The 16,199-nt window shown below is 38.6% G+C and overlaps 1 protein-coding gene across 1 annotated transcript in view; it reads right to left on the bottom strand.

Moving 5' to 3' along the window:
• Window positions 1–16,199, bottom strand: part of LOC108033781 (sodium/hydrogen exchanger 9B2) — an 87,236-nt gene that overhangs the window by 50,101 nt on the left and 20,936 nt on the right. The window lies entirely within an intron of this gene.

The raw sequence follows: 16,199 nt of genomic DNA, 5'->3' as shown, positions 1-16,199 counted from the left end.
GTGGTAATGTTTTTTTTTTAAGAAAGGGTCTAAAAAATCGCACAACAAATGGCAGAGTCTGCTTCTCAAGCCCCACTTGAAGCTCCAACCTCATTGAACTGACCTCCCATCGAAGTGCCCCTGAAAACCCAACATTTCCCCCCAACTGCCCAGCTGACTCAGCTGGTCATCGGTCGGTGGCGAAAAATTCCCTCCCCCAGACGGACACTTAATGGGAATTGCATTTTTATTACACAAACAGACGACCAAATGTTTATTAATGGCCCAAACACACAGGGCCATCGCATCATCGCCGTGACAATCGACTGCCAAATGCAGTTAAATTGATTCCGCCTCCGATCCCGAGCCCAGTAACTGCAGTGCTCAGTTAACTAAGTGTAACACTATAACTGCAAATGTTGTTACAACGCACAGCAGCGGGCACCTGCTGACAATTTCAAGTGCAGGCCGGCAAAAGAACAACAACACGCACAACTGGAGTGATTTTCCGGTGGCAGTCCCGAATCCTCCCCCGACGCCGCTGCAGGGCCAGGCGAGGAAACCGCAATTGTAACTCACGGATGCGCAACATCGGCCAGCTACAGCTTCCCAAACTAATCGCTCGCTCAGCGGGATTGGGTGGTGGCTGATTGCCCCGGTGGTTGCTGCACTGGAAGAAATAGGAAGGCATAGTATATAAACACAAAAAAGCCATTTTTATAAGTCATTATATGCAATCGTTGTTATTTAAAAATGTAGAAAAAACTATTAAGTTATTTATTCTGATATAGAACTGAACAAATGTTAACTTGACATTGACCCTCGTTGCCCTTTTAGGCTTGGTATTCATACACTAGTTTACTTATTTATTTTGAGGGGTGATGGTAAAACAGGGAACCAGTTATTAAAAATGATCAAGCAAAAAGCAAGTTACAAATTTCAAAATGGACAAAAGATATAAATTTAACTTAGTAAGATGCTTAATAAAAAAGACATACATAACATAATAACATAATCTCAAACACCCGGAAATTTATTTACCGCAGTGTACTGCCTCCGCAGGCGGCGCTTGTTGCCAATTGAATATCTCAATTGTTGCGAGGCTGAGGCTGTTCGCTCCTTCCCGCTGCGTGATTATTTAGCGCAGGGAGTGCGTCTTGCCTTGACAAAAGCAAACAAAACGCCCCGACCCGACGCGCAGTCCCACCGGACTAATTCAGCTGTAACCCCGTTGATATCCCTTATCCTCGTGCATTTCCCGCACCCTCAGTCGACTGAGGAAAGCGCAACTCCTGAAAATTGAGCATTTTTGGTGTCATAAGTCGACATTAGGGCGGGTCGGCCACGCTAGAGCAAACATCAACAAAGCGCATGAGGTACTCCTGCGGAGGCTGTAAAATTTGTTTTAAAACCCACAACAATGCGGACTTTGTATTGTTAGTCACGTGAAAAGCGCATAAGTGTAATCCAAAGTATATCATACTTTTCATGTTTGAACATTTTTATCAAGAAAACAAGGAAAACGCCATAGGCGAGTGCCTCGACTATCACATACCCGTTCCTCAGCTAAAGGGAGCATTGGAGATACATAAAGCCACCTACCCGCTATTGAATATAGAGTATGTGGGCGGTAGACAGATGTGTTTTAACCGTTTGTGGGCGTTAAAGTGGGCGTGACATAAAAACGTTAGGCACTACAGTTGGCGTGGCAAACTGCTAAAGGAAAGTGGATCTGCGTAGGAAGCCTAGAAACCTGCATGCCAAGTCCCACTCCTCTAGCTCTGATAGTTTCTCATCTCAGCGTTCATACGGACAGGCGGACGGACTGACGGATGGACTGACGCACCTAGCTTTAAAAAATAAAACCATATGATTTTAAAACTTAATGTTGTAATTTAATCTAAAAACTTTTCTTTTAAATATTTCTTTTGAGATTTTGTTTTCAGTTTCAATTCCCTTCGATGGGCTAGCCTTAAAATAAATATCTCGCCTTAAAATCCACCGAAAACGTCTTAACTCATAGACAAATTTTCTCGATTATAACTTTAAATGCCCTCAAGTTGGTAGGTATATATCACGGCCCACAGTCAAGGCTTTAATTAAGAAAAGCCAGGAAAGAAAAGTGAATTAATTTAGTATTCCTGATTTATTTGTCTCATGATTTTGCCTGGCCGTAGAGTACCTCGGAGAGCTCGTGGCTGCGATGGGCACGATGAGTTATTGCCGTAAATCACGTAGCAGGTATAAAGTCCCAGACAAACTATGAATGCGCAAGCGGGAGCAGGACTGCGAGGACAACTGCGAACCTGTTTATTAGTCCTCTAATGCACAATAATACTTAGTGCCAAGGGTAGGAAATTACTCGGATCCTCTGGGAATACTTACCGACTTGGCTGCCAAATGTGACCTCTGAGCCCCTGGCTCCGGCTCCGGCTCCGGCCCAACTGCATCTCCTGGCGGGTGGATATTGAATTACGGAACACGTCTCGACTTTCTGGCCCACTCCACGTCGAAGTTAATTTGTGCGCTGCTGCTGGAATTGCTCCTGACGCCTTTACATAAAGCGGAGCATAAATCACATTTACCCAATGCAGAGAGTACAGACCAGAGCTCCGCGACAGATGAATCTAAATCTGATTCTGAATCCAAATACGAATCTGAATCGGCACAGGATTTGCCGGCGATTGAGGCGAAAGTGTTGCAGGCGAACACTCTGAAATTTGAAGCGCCAAATGCGAATGCGATTATGTGATGAACTTCGGATTGTGGGAAACCAATTCCTTCTTTTAGCACAAATGGCCACAATTTGGCGTACAACCGGAGATTCTGCGACCGAAAAGGCGTAGAATTACAAATGACATTACACCGCAAAGCTGGCAGTTGAAGCCTAAAAAAATATATCTATATAAAACCTGATTTGAGAAACTTTTGATTGATTGTTAGGAGTGGAAAATAAATCCTCTACAAGTATGAATTAGCAATTAACTTAATAGCAACAAAAAACCATTGACATAAAAACAAAAAAACAAAGAAAAATATTTTTAACAGAAACAATAAAGAATGGGGTAAAAAACCGATAGGGAAAGGAAATGCAAAAAAGCTTCAAAGCTTTCGTTTTAATGTTTTGGTCTGACAGTTTGTAAAATCTTAACAAATACTTGCATTTTTTTTTAAATTTTTTAGTAAATGATATGAGATTTATAATATTAATTCTAAACTACAGCACAAGTTATTACTTGTTTGAAAAGTCATAAAAACTTATTAAATGTATAACCTCGGTAATTTTTTAAGTCGATAAAATATTTTTTATGTAAATGGCTTGTAGAAATAGTCATTTATTAAAAATATATCATTATTTAACTCTTACAAACAATCCATATAGACAATAAAGACATCAAGAAACGAATCCAAAACCTGTTTGAGCGAAAGCCGGAGCAGCTCTAATAATTTCCCACACTTTAGAATGACACTGCACTTGCCCTTCTACACATGTTATCCTCTGGCAAATATTGTCGTAGGATTGTAGATCCGTATCCCGATGTTGGAAATCTCGTTAGTTTCTACGGGTCGAACAAGTGCCTTCCATTAACGGCGTTACGCCGGCCAGAAATCAAACAGAGTCATAAAAATTTGACACTGGCAGGACTTCCCACAATCCCGAGCCAAGCCCGGTTTTCAGTTTATGCAATCCGAAATCCGATATTGGTGGGTTTTTCGAAAAGGAACGTGGTCTTACTGGGTGGTGGTTTGCAGTGGCTGGTGGCCCTTTGAGAGTGACAAGTGGTAATTTCCTTATAGAGGGCTGGACTAGATGGGGTAGATTGACTTGGCCCTAATCAAAGTGCGTGCGCAGGCACGTGTCGTAAAATGGAGTTACAGGCGAAGGAAATTCCCATGAAATGATTTCCGAGAATCTTTTTTCCTAACTATTATTATGATTAGTTATTATTTTTGAACAAGTGCATAACGAAAGGGACCTCGGAAGCTAAATACCGAAGAGATTTGAAGCATACGCATTGGGAATTCCTCATTGATGGGGATGATCAAGAGTTTTATACATATTACCACCTTCCTTCGCGTTTGTCGAACACTTAACTTTCAACTTAAATTGGCCGAAAACATTGCCAGCCCAAAAACTAATTGAATTTTCTGTCATAATTTGACAAATTTAATTAAAACTATTCCCACTAAAATTTACGAACGGACATTTGCGGCGATAGAACTTTGAACGCGCCTGCTAAATTCGAGTGGAAACTTTTTACATAATTGCTTTAAATTAGTTGTTAGTTTCCGTTCTCCCCAAAGTCCCCTATTTCCTGCTCATCATCAGGCGACCACAAGCCAAACAAATGGAAAGTGCTCTCAAAAGGCTGCGGCCAGCAGACGAAAAGTTGTCAACCGAAAACAAACCATTAAGTGGGTCCAAAACACTTTTTGGTTTCTCCCCAAATTAGCAAAGGGGTGTGGCCTGTGGCCCATTTAGCATCCTCCTTTGGCCGCATCCTGCTTCTCTGTTCCACTGTCATATTGTCAAGTGTTTATGTTGCCCAGCCCCAGAATCGGCCATAAAGTGCACTGGGGTGAGGAATTGAGGCGACAACCCTCTTCGGAACTGGAAAATTAATGAAAGCAGACGAGGTTTAAGTAAGCAACTAGGTGAACATGGGATTTTAAAACAAGTCAAAAAATATTTAGGCGCCGGTTTTAAAAGTAAAGAGAGGGATTAGCTTGAAAACTAAGATAGCTCTGTGAGGCCCTTTTCTAAATATTATATAGTTTTTTCTTTGAATTATATTATTGAATTTTTGTTTAAAAGTAGAATATAATTCATTCTTTACTCGGAAGGAAAGGAATTTGGTTGGTTTTACTTACCAGTTTGTGGTTTTAAATGAATAAATCCGTTTCTAATTTAAATTAAAATTATTCCATGGGAACGGTCCTTTCTTTTTTTAATTTCTAACAATGATTTTTATTAACCTATTGGACGATGGAATACATAAATTATTCCAAGTCATATCTTATATATTTAAATATTATTTATCTGTATTTCAGGAAATTAATACACCAGAGATATTTTATACAATTATAAAAAATGTACATCCCAGCATATAAGCAACTTATGTATTTTATGTGGGTGTGGCGGAAAATTAAACTTTAAGATCGAAATATTTTTAGTAACATTACGAATATCAAAAATAATTATTATCTGTTCCCTAAGTGTTCAAGTAACTATACTATAATATTAAAACTAACATACCTAACATTTAAAGTCACAACAAGTATTATTTTCCATAGTCATATTGTAAGTATTTAACTATTGCCTAACTACTAACTGCTAAATCAGTCTTAACACGATTGCCCTCCATTTACGGCAAGGGATATCCAAAACGTAACACCTTCCCCTTGAACTCACCGAAATCCCTCTAATGCCATTAATGGCTTTTCCATAGCGGATAATTACGGGGGTTGTCTACAATTAGAGTTCTGGAGCTTGCCGTTGGCTTATTCACGCCTTTAAATTTGCATTTACTCTAGCTTTCCCCCTCGGTTACCACAGGCGCAGACGTACGGCCCGATTGCCAACCCCCTGGAAACACTTTGCCCGAGACTGAGGCCGTGTAAATCATGATGCCAGCCGGTTGACGGCAACAGCATTTTGGCTCCGTCTCATGTGTGCGTGCGTATCTGTGTTTTGGCCAAGTCGAAGAGTTGCCGCTTAGGAAGATTCGTCAGATTCGCATAATTAATTGCAAAGCTTTCGAAACTCGAATGGGAGGTGGAGAAGGGCTTCCTCTGAGCTCCGAACAACCTTCGCCTGTGGAATTTTGATTGTGTGTCCAGGGGTGTTGGGGGATACAATGGAGGTGGAGCCGGAGAAGGTGGAGGTGTCTCTGCCACGTTGGTGTAGCGATTTGTGAACGTAATCGGGGTTGAGGTGGAAAAGGGTTGGGGCGGGTTGGTGTCAACCCTTTCCCCATGCTCAGCCAACACCTTTGCGCACAATTCCCCGGCATCGCTGCCTGGGCACACACAAAATTAATTGCTTTTGTCATTATACGGAATCTTGACGACGCCTCGTTTCTAATTTAATGTAGTTCATGGAACGCCGTTCCAAGTTCCCGCTCGCCAGCCATCTATCTGTTCACCTGACAGTCGCCAGGTTGTCGTCCCTGTTGTTCAATTGTGATTTATGAAGATTAATTTATTGCTAAATAGTTGTACATAATTTATTTAACATTGATTTCAACGGGATTACTGGGAGAGTTCAGGGAATGAGTTTGGAATTCGGTCTAGGATAAGAGAAAGTAAGTGGCTTTTGCATGAATAAGCTAACTTTGTTTAATCTTTTAATAAACCTACCTAATTATGACAAATTTAAACCTATAAATTACCATAGTTGTTAGTCTCTTTTTAACCTTTCTGGAGAAACTCATAATTATAGCTTTCTATTAATAAGATGTTTTAAATTCTTTATTAAATTTCCTGGAAAAGCTTAAAATTTATGTTCCTTATAAATTTCTTATTATAGCCTAATGTTTATAATATTTTTTAAATTTTATGGAAAATATTTAGTTCTTTATTTAAATCGTCCTTGTTACTTATTAGTTATTTTAAATTTTATTAAATTCAAAAGTTGTAAGTGCAGGCAATAACAAGATTTACAACTCAAGATACTGGTATTTCCAATGACACCTCACCATTTATTTAATTACACAATTAAATCATATGATGTCTCCACAGTTTTGTTTACATAAACCATAAAGTCAACTTCGAAATCCGATAAGCTGGACCCAAGAAACAAACACAGAAGCCAAAGACGGACCCAAGATCCGGCTAGCAATCCAATTTACACCAGCTGTGGTCCAGTTAAGGTCTTCGGTCGTTGGTAATCGATGGAAGATTGCTCCATCCTAGGAGCCCTGAGAGATTTGTAAATGATTGCATTTGTTTTATTCGATGCCCAAGTTCTGGGGCCTTGTCAACGAATATGCAAATGTGTTTGGGCACCCGGAGAGCTGCCTAAGTAGTCTCAGTAAATTGAAAGCAAAACATTAAGAATTATGCCCAGATTGGAGGGCAGGCAGAGTGCCAAATGCATCTGGGGCCATGTGCAATGCTCGTCTTACAAGGCCTACCAGTTCCAATTTCGAGTAGGTTGTTGTCAGAACCCAGATTTTCAATCGTAAGCACAAACATAAATTGCAGTTGTGGACAACCAAAGAAAATATGATTCTCCGGACTTCTCAAATTGAAGTCCCTTTTGAGAGGGGCAACCAACTTTCAGCAATAAATTAAAGCTGCAGAGGGAGCTCCAAAAGAGTTCTCCAAATTCGCTTACCTGCAAAACTTTTAATTGAAAACCAAGGAACGCCGAGTTCCTACTGCAGAAGGCCCCCTAATCAGCCTCTGGCGTTCTTAAGATCTGGCATTTTAATTTATGACGCACAATTAAGTTAAAGGATTTCAGTCTAGGCCAGAGTCCCATAACTTTTTGCTCTTTCCCAGCAATTTCAGATTGGCCCCCGTGACATTCCAAGAAAAACTTGGCAAACGTCTTAGTGGATCTAATTGTCATTTCTTCTCAGAAATGTGAGCTAAATTCAAAGCAAATACTTAGCACTCCCGCATAATTTCCCACTTTAACAACACATAATTCTAGTAAATGCGTAGACCCTAAGAACGACTGAGTACCTTTGTTGATTATAATACCATAATTCCCATTCTGCTAAATGTCAGAGGGCCCATCCTAATATTGGGTAAATAAAAACCGAATTCCCGCATTGTTTTTTTGTGACGTGTGTCGTTAAGTGTTTTCATTAGTAAATTTATGGAGTATTTACTATACCAATAATAAAACAGCGGCATTTCGTCTTAATTAAGTGTCTGGATGGCAGCGCCTCCAGTAACCAAAGACTCAAAGCACAGAGGAGGAGGCAGACACGTGATCAGCTCAGACAAAAAACGATGGGACTGTGAATCGAAAGTTGGTAAGATAGTGTGACAATCGGTCGGATGTCAAAGGAGAGTCAATAAGGGAGGCACCCAAGCACCAGCCCAATCCGAACCCAGCCCAACCACCACCATCACCATAATCATCATCAAGCGCTGCCAGGAAGTAACCGAATAGAAAAAAACAATGGCAGTGCAAATAGAAATATTGAACTGATGACTTAATTGATTAAATGGATAAAAAGAGGAGAAAAGCTAGGAGTGTAAGTGCCACCACCATGACATTATGTCCATGGGAATATCTGTCTGGGAGGGGAGTGTGTGACCCTAAGGAGGTGTTAAGGTGAGACCCTTCGGGGCGCGTATCAGTCGGGCGGGCTCACAATCATCCGATGGGAAACCCATCGCTGGGACAATGATGTAACCATCCTCGATTTAGCGAATGTGATATCTGGTTACAGGGATATGCTGGTCGTAACTCTTTGTTTACTTAGTTAAGTTGGATTCCAGTTGGAAGGACTAAGACCTTAAATATTTTGACTTATAAGCTGTTTATATCAACTGGGTAACTTTATTAAGAAATAATATATCAAGAAATAATGCTTTCAAATTGTACCATTGGTACATTTCCATATATGTAGCAAAAGGGAGCATCTTAAGAAAACTATCTTTTGATTTTGATTTAAATAAAAAAATTATCTCATTTCGAAATTACCGTAGGTTTAATTGTAATACATTTTGTTTTAATGCTAAAAGTAAAAAAGAATAATTTGAAAAAATTATTTTCATAATAAACAATAGTCAAAAAAAAATAACAAGTTCAGGTTGTAGCTTCCACTAAAGCTAGAAAAATATGATGGTGTAACCTCATTTTATACCAACATGTTTCAGTTTTCCCTTACAAAAGATTGGGAACCTCAGTGTTTTCCGCACTTATTAGCATTTAACACGCAATTCTCGTTGGGCCTTCATCCAATTAATATTGAATTTCATCCTAAATGCAAACAGTGTTTATGGAGTCACATTCCAGCTCGGGGTCCGAGCACCACCAGCCACCACTTCATGGTCCGCAGCATTGTAGCCACCATAATCAGCGGCGACAACCGAGGGCCAGGGGCTATACATCATCGGTCCGAGCAGAGCAACATATGTCCAAATAGAGGTGGGTGGGGGTCAGAGCCTGGAAGGGCGGACTTCGAGTCGCACTCGGAAAGTAGGGGTAAACAAACAAGGCAGTGTGTGATATTTTGATCAACCGAATGTGTGGAAGTCGTGGAACAAATCGAGGCTCGTTAATAGAAAACAATTAGATTCCTCTCGCTTTTCCACGGGTCTCGGGCTCCGATGGCCAGTGTTTTTCGGCCAGGTGGCGGCGGGGAAGGGGTTAAATGAACTATGTGAGGCACGTTCCGGCTAATGTACGAAATGAAAAGTCAAGTTTGAAATCATTTATCTTGTTTTCCATCAGCTGGGGTGAAAAATCGTGAAAAACAGAAAGAAATGGAATTGAGGAAAAATGACAAAGGCACGAGCAGAAATGATGCCGCCAAATGAAATTGGCAAGCGAGCCGCGAGGCCTGGAGCACGTTGTGCATGCGAAATGAGCCCGGTGACAGTGACACCCTGAAGAGCGGTAGCCCGCACACAAACACCTTGCTGTCAACCCTTTTTGGCCCGGCCCTTTCGTCATATTATTCAAATTGAAGCCGTTTTTCCGTGTACTTTTCGCATTTTTCCCGCCGAACTGAAATAGCCGCCCCATGATTAATTCACACGATTGGCGGAGTGGGTTTCTCGGTCTTGGGACCCCCTTACAACTGACCCTTGAACCCTTCTCCGTCTTAGGACACTTGGCTCGCCAATTGCTTCTTTGACAAATTGCAGTTCGGGGGTGAAAAGGATATTTTTCTTAAAGTTAAAAAGGTTACAAAACGGAGGGAAATTATAAAATGCAGACAAATAAATTACTTTACATATGTCTCAAAATTAGTACTCTTTTCACATTGTTCTTGAAAATAAAAAGCTTTCAAAGATAGGATAATTAAAAACAGAAAAATAAATTAATTTGCATGTGTCTGAAAATGCTCTACAAAGTTGTCATGCGAAACACCAAGAGATAAAGCACCAATGTGTAATTCGCTAATTGAAATGAATAAAAATACGTTTTAAAATTTGCACATGAGTTCTGCCATTTGTCATGTGCAAAGCACGTGGCGCACTCAAAAAGACTGGGATGGATGGATTTTTAAAATATACAAAAAATTGCAATTGGCGAATCCATCAAATTTTGCAATTTCAATGTATCGAGTTACTCAAATAGACCAAGGGTCCAATTCATTTTTTTTAATTTCCTAATAGATTTTAGCTGACTGATGAATTTTTTTTGGAACTTATTTTTAAAATTCGTAGTTGTATGGTAGTTTGTCTATGGTGTGCATGTAAATATTGATTTGAGGAACGCATTAAAAGGTTACATTTTATCAAGCAGACTTAACTGCTTCTGACTTCTGGCTCGCCCAGTCGTCCAATGCGAAAACATTAAAATGATAAATGAGTGCGATTATTTCCTTATTACCTTCAAATTAATACTGCTCCTCTGGTTCTCAACTTGGCTTCGTAGTCAGTTTGCTGGATGTTTTCTTTTCGCCACACCCAGGTAAAGGACAAAAAGTACCAGCAACCGAGCGATTTATTGACTAAAAATGAATTACCACGCAGTGGGCCATAATAAAGGCGAACCAACAGTTCCAAAGTGATACACCAGTTTTAGGCGCTACGATACCTTGGACTGTGCACAAGAACTGAAAGTAAAGCCCACTAATTCTATCATTAAAATCTTCAGACCGATGATTATACAAAAAATATAATCTTTATAAAATATATAAAATTAATATTGATTATTATTAACATATACAATAATAAATAAAATAGTTTTGAACTTCTTTCTGTTGATTTCAAAAATAAATAAATATGATATTAAACTGAATCATTTTTAGGTAGGGATACATAAATTGTTTCAATTATACAACATTTTTTAAATTACCTAAGCTAATAGAGTTTGAGTATTGGTAAAAGGCGTTTCCACAAGATTCTCTTTAAAAACTCTTGCGACAGAAAAGTAAAATAAAATCGTGGTTTGAGAAAAGTGAAATATCTTCGTTTTTTTCAAAGTAAATATATATTTATTCTGGAACCATAGGTGCAGTACACCCTAGCTTTTCATGGGTAGCAAAAATGAAAATATAGAAGTACCCTCCGCCGAAATCAAACACAATCAAGCGAATTGGGCTCCGTTCTAGTTCCAGTTCGGGTTACTTTGCTTGCTCAGCCATTTGAGGTTGTGCGCTTGGCCGGTTGGTTAAAAATAATCAGACCGCTTCGTGTTGTCGCAAGGACACCCAGGATGGCCTCCCACGGCGGTAAACATCGTTTGTCAAAAGCTCCGACTGCCAAGGACCTGGCCCGTCCAGCTCCTCTTCCAATTCCAATGCCATCCTACCCAGCTCCAGTGGCCCTCTATCAGGAGTCGGTTGGCGGTGGTGGATTCCTCCTTCAGTCGAGGACTTACGTGAGTCGCGGCCGTGCGATAAAATAACCGGTTACAAAATATTTGTTGACATTCCGCGGTAAATTACCATAATTAGTTGATTCGAGCGACCGACCCATGTTTGATCGGGCTGTCAAGGGGGCGTTAGGTTGGGTCAAAATACTCCAAGGGCCATGGAGTGGGTGTGCGTGCGGCGACATAATGCCAAGCAGCACTGCCCACCGCTAAAGGGATAATAATTAGAGCATATGTACGGATTGAGTGCAAATATTGACTCGGGCTGCGTTTCCTTTCCTCCATTCGTCATCATTCGGGTCGTTCTGGTGCGTAAACGCGAATTAATCAGCCCGATATCAATATCCGTGCAAACATAGCTCCACATAAAACATATGTAAGCATATAGGCTACATATGTCAAATCCGTTGGACATGGATTGGCCTCAAGGATAGTGTCCTGTTGATATAAGTTAAGGGGTGAGGAAGTTAGTTGGGATTCCTTAAGTAAACCAAAGCAAAAAGCTTCTTAGAAGAGGTTGGTTAGGATTTTAATTAAATCCTTCATGTTACCCCAAGGTTTAATTTCAATTTGAGAGGGGTGTTTTATACAAAGATTTTTGAGTCCAGTAGCTAGATCTTAGACCCGCTTTGAAGTAACCCACCACATCTCAATTGTATTTAAATGATTCAAACAGAAAATAATTTCACCAGTATATTTACCTTTAAATATTATAATTAAGATATGGGAAATGGTATTTTTTGATTCTCTGACTTTGAAAACACTCTGATATATTTAAGCTTTTGTAAATGAATACACGATAACGTTTTTGAAAGTTTTGAAAATATTGTATCACTTAATATTTAATATTTATCTAAATGGGTTTTTTGTTATTTATTAATTATATTCAGATTTAATGTTCAACTTCCTTGAACCGTAAACATGAAAAAAATCTTTAAATATTCATAAATATGTATGTTATTTTCAATAAGATCTTAAAAGTCTAAAGCCGGCATATTATTATCTAAGATTGATCAAATGATTTTATATCCATAAACAACATGAAAAAAAGAAAGGAGGTTAGCTTCGGCAAGCCGATGTTTGTATACCCTTGCAGTTATAAGAAATAATCAACTTTAGTAACACCAAGTGTAGTTTTCAAGGATTGTTGCTGACTTCAGTGATATTAAAAAAAATATTCTATTATTTATTTTTCAGACCATCTATAAAAGTAGTCAGACTTTTATTAATTGAATTCGAAATTCCCAATGTTATAGGATAATATGTCAAAAAGCCCCCAAACCTATAATTTGTTTCACATTATTTTCTTACCAATTTTCCGATCGTTCCTATGACAGCAATATGATATAGTCGTCCGATTTTGATAAAATTTAATTCAAAATTAAGAACTAATTTAAAAATGTTATTTCCAAACTTAGAAGATTATATGTTAAAAAGCACAAAGGTATAATTTTTTTCATAATTTCCGACTAATTTTCAATCGTTTCTATGGCAGCTATATGATATTGTCGTCCGATTTTGATAAAATTTAATTCGAAACTCAGAACTAATTACAAAATGTTATTTCCAACCATAGGAGGTTAAAGTAAAAAAACACCAAAGATATAATTTTTTTTTAATTTTTTCCCCGATAGCTCCTATGGGAGCTATAAGATATAGTTGTCCGATTCGGCCGGCTCCGACTTATGCACTACCTGCAATAGAAATAAGACTTTTTGGAAAGTTTTAGACCGATAGCTTTAAAACTGAGACACTAGTTTACGTAGAAACGTACGGACAGACAGCCAGACGTACAGACGGAGAGACGGACATGGCTAGATCGACTCGTCTTGTGACGCTGATCAAGAATATATATATATATATATATATATACTTTATGGGGTCGGAAAAGTCTCCTTCACTGCGTTGCAAGCTTCTGACTGAAGTCATTATACACTCTGCAAGGGTATAAACATCGTTTACTATTAAAATTACATGTATATTGTATACTATTTTATTATCTAGGATCGATCAAATGATTTTCTACACATCTTGAAAACCAAAAACGAAACACAAATCCCCTATTTTGATTTCTACGCCTGACAATGACAAGGTCATTAGTCAACATCCCTCCCATCTTAGGGAAAGCAGGGAAACCACGACTTCAGGGGCTGAACCAATGAGCTGCAAATTAATCCCAAAGCCACAGCGACAATTAATATGCCAAATACGCCAAACCCACGCCCAAAAGATATAGAGCCGGAGAGGGAGACCGGGTGAAAAAGAGATTAGGACAGTCAAATGACTTTAAATTAAGCCGCTGTGCGTCTGTCGATTTAATTAAAATCAAAACAAAATCTTTGCCCGCCGCCACGCCCCCGAGTACCTCCCCTTCGGCCGACCAAATAGACAAATAATAAAACCATAAATAATTCAAAACAATAAATGAGCAAATATTCATAAATTATTAACGCAGGAGCTGCTGGCTGACAAAAGACAGGGCAAATACCCAAAATATTTTGCCAAAGCATTTAGAAGGACAATGAGGCACGAACCAGATGACAGAATCCGGGGAAGAATAGCAAATCCCCGCAGCAAATAATTGAGCCTCATAAAGGAAATATCATTCATTGATTTTCCTCCGGCAACCACAACAGACTCTCGACCTCTCATTTCCCCCCTCTGGCAAGTGGATGAAGTCGTCGAAATGGCACTGGGAGTGGGTGCGATGGGGTGGCAAGTGGTGGTGGGTCATGGGGCTCCTGTAGGAGGGCAATATGGACAGCTGACGAAACTATCCACCGCTCGCTGGGGGAAGACTTCCACATGATTCCCAAATCTATGCCCCGTCATGATTTGCACAAAAACCTTGAGCCGGCAAATTTGTCTGTGGCAGGAAGGACACAGGAATATGAAGGAAGAGAGACAAGTCAGGGCTGAGGACGAGTCGGGGGCAACGAATGATAAATTATTGAAGGATTTCTGTTAATTTGATGACACTGATGATGACCACGGCCAGATTATTGTGATTGGGCGAAAGCCGAAGCAATGTGTACATTTTAATAAATGATTTTATTTGAACAGAGTTTTAAAGGATTTAAATATATAAACATCCTCAATTTTAAAGGCTGAACAAAAAGGAAGGTAGGTCCCAAGAAAGAATGTTTTGATCCCAAACACGTTTACGTGATCACAAAATAAGGTTTTGCCGTTTCGTAAAAACTTATGGGATAGAGTATAGGCGAATGCAATTTTTTGTTTAATAACTTTTGAAAACTTTCGGGACGTTTGGGGTCTTGATTTTACTGCTCACTTCTTGCCAGTTTTCGCACTTCAAACATTTTATAAGCTTTGCAAACCTTTATTTAGATTTACCCGCGGACGAAAACACGCAATCAGAATACTTATTAAAATAATACATTTTTTAAGTGTAAGGATAAAGTTTTTAAAAAGATTACATTAAAAAAATCGTTCTTAATTTAAGAAAATCGCCCCTGGTTTTCATCAAACGGCGATTAGACTTTATTTTAAGTAAATTATTTTTTTTAATTTATGGTTAGACGTTTCTGGAAATAATGACCAATTTTTCTATATATATATTTATATATATATATTTTTATTTTTACCTTAATTTATTAAATATTTATTTTATACAAATACTTTTTATAAACATAATAATAATAATAATCTTTGGAAAAATTCCTACCTCACTCGATCATGCGTGCATTTGGCCATGCAACGAATAATGAAGGTATGGTGATATGGTCGAGCTTAAAAATACCAATAGCGTTTATTCCAACCAACACCTTTTTAGCAACCATTTAATAGGTAAATAGAAAATTAAATAAATTAAAAAAGATAAAAATAAATAAGTAAAGGGTCCACTTGTCATGTCGAGAACAAGAACTAATTATCTTTTTACGATTGTTCATTAAGCGGACGTCTCTACCAGCTAGACCATCATCAAAATGTTAAAAAAAATCACTTTTCCCATAAAACATAGGTATTTGCATGTAAAACGTTAAGGAATGACAATGGGTATTAAGAAATAGGAAAAAAGTTTAAATAAGCTCGGAACAAAAACAATTTGGGCCAAAATCTTTGGGCGATGGTATTTACAAATTTCAGGTTAGTGAAGCGTAAAAAATTCCAAAATTTTAGCTATTTATAGCGGTTTGAACCGCCAAACTAACGATTTTTTCAAAAGTGGTAGAACTAATGTTTCTTATATTAAGCTCTTTAACATTATCTAACTTTCCAGGTCAAATATACGCAATTGGATATGCTCAAAAAATGCAATGCTCAGGCTGTGTCCTGAACAGGTAAGGATGGCCATTTCTTTTTATTAATAACTTTCAAACGAGACTTTTTAATTCAATTTGTCGTACGTCAAAATGTGAGCAATCTTAAGAACTATACATACATCTTAAAATTGTATTGGAAATTGTTAGAGCAGTTCTTGAGCAATCAGAAATAAACTTAAAAAAATTTTAATAAAAAAAGATATAATTTTCCAAGTTTTTACTTTTTCACATTTACCACTCTTTCTCGCAAACCACTTTTCTTTAAGCATTGGTATTGAATACATTTAGCTCTTGCAATACCTTTCGATTAATGTATCTCTCTTAACCGTCGGACGATTACTGCAGATTTTTATTTCTTCGTGTATAAATAGAGTGGCCCACGCACAACCTCCTGGTGCGCTTCGCCACTACGCGGACTGCCGTCC

The sequence above is a fragment of the Drosophila biarmipes genome, chromosome 2L (genome assembly GCF_025231255.1).
Source record: "Drosophila biarmipes strain raj3 chromosome 2L, RU_DBia_V1.1, whole genome shotgun sequence".
NCBI lineage: Eukaryota > Metazoa > Arthropoda > Insecta > Diptera > Drosophilidae > Drosophila > Drosophila biarmipes.
The sequence above is the reverse complement of the archived record's forward strand: the minus strand, read 5'-3'. Positions and strand labels throughout refer to the sequence as shown.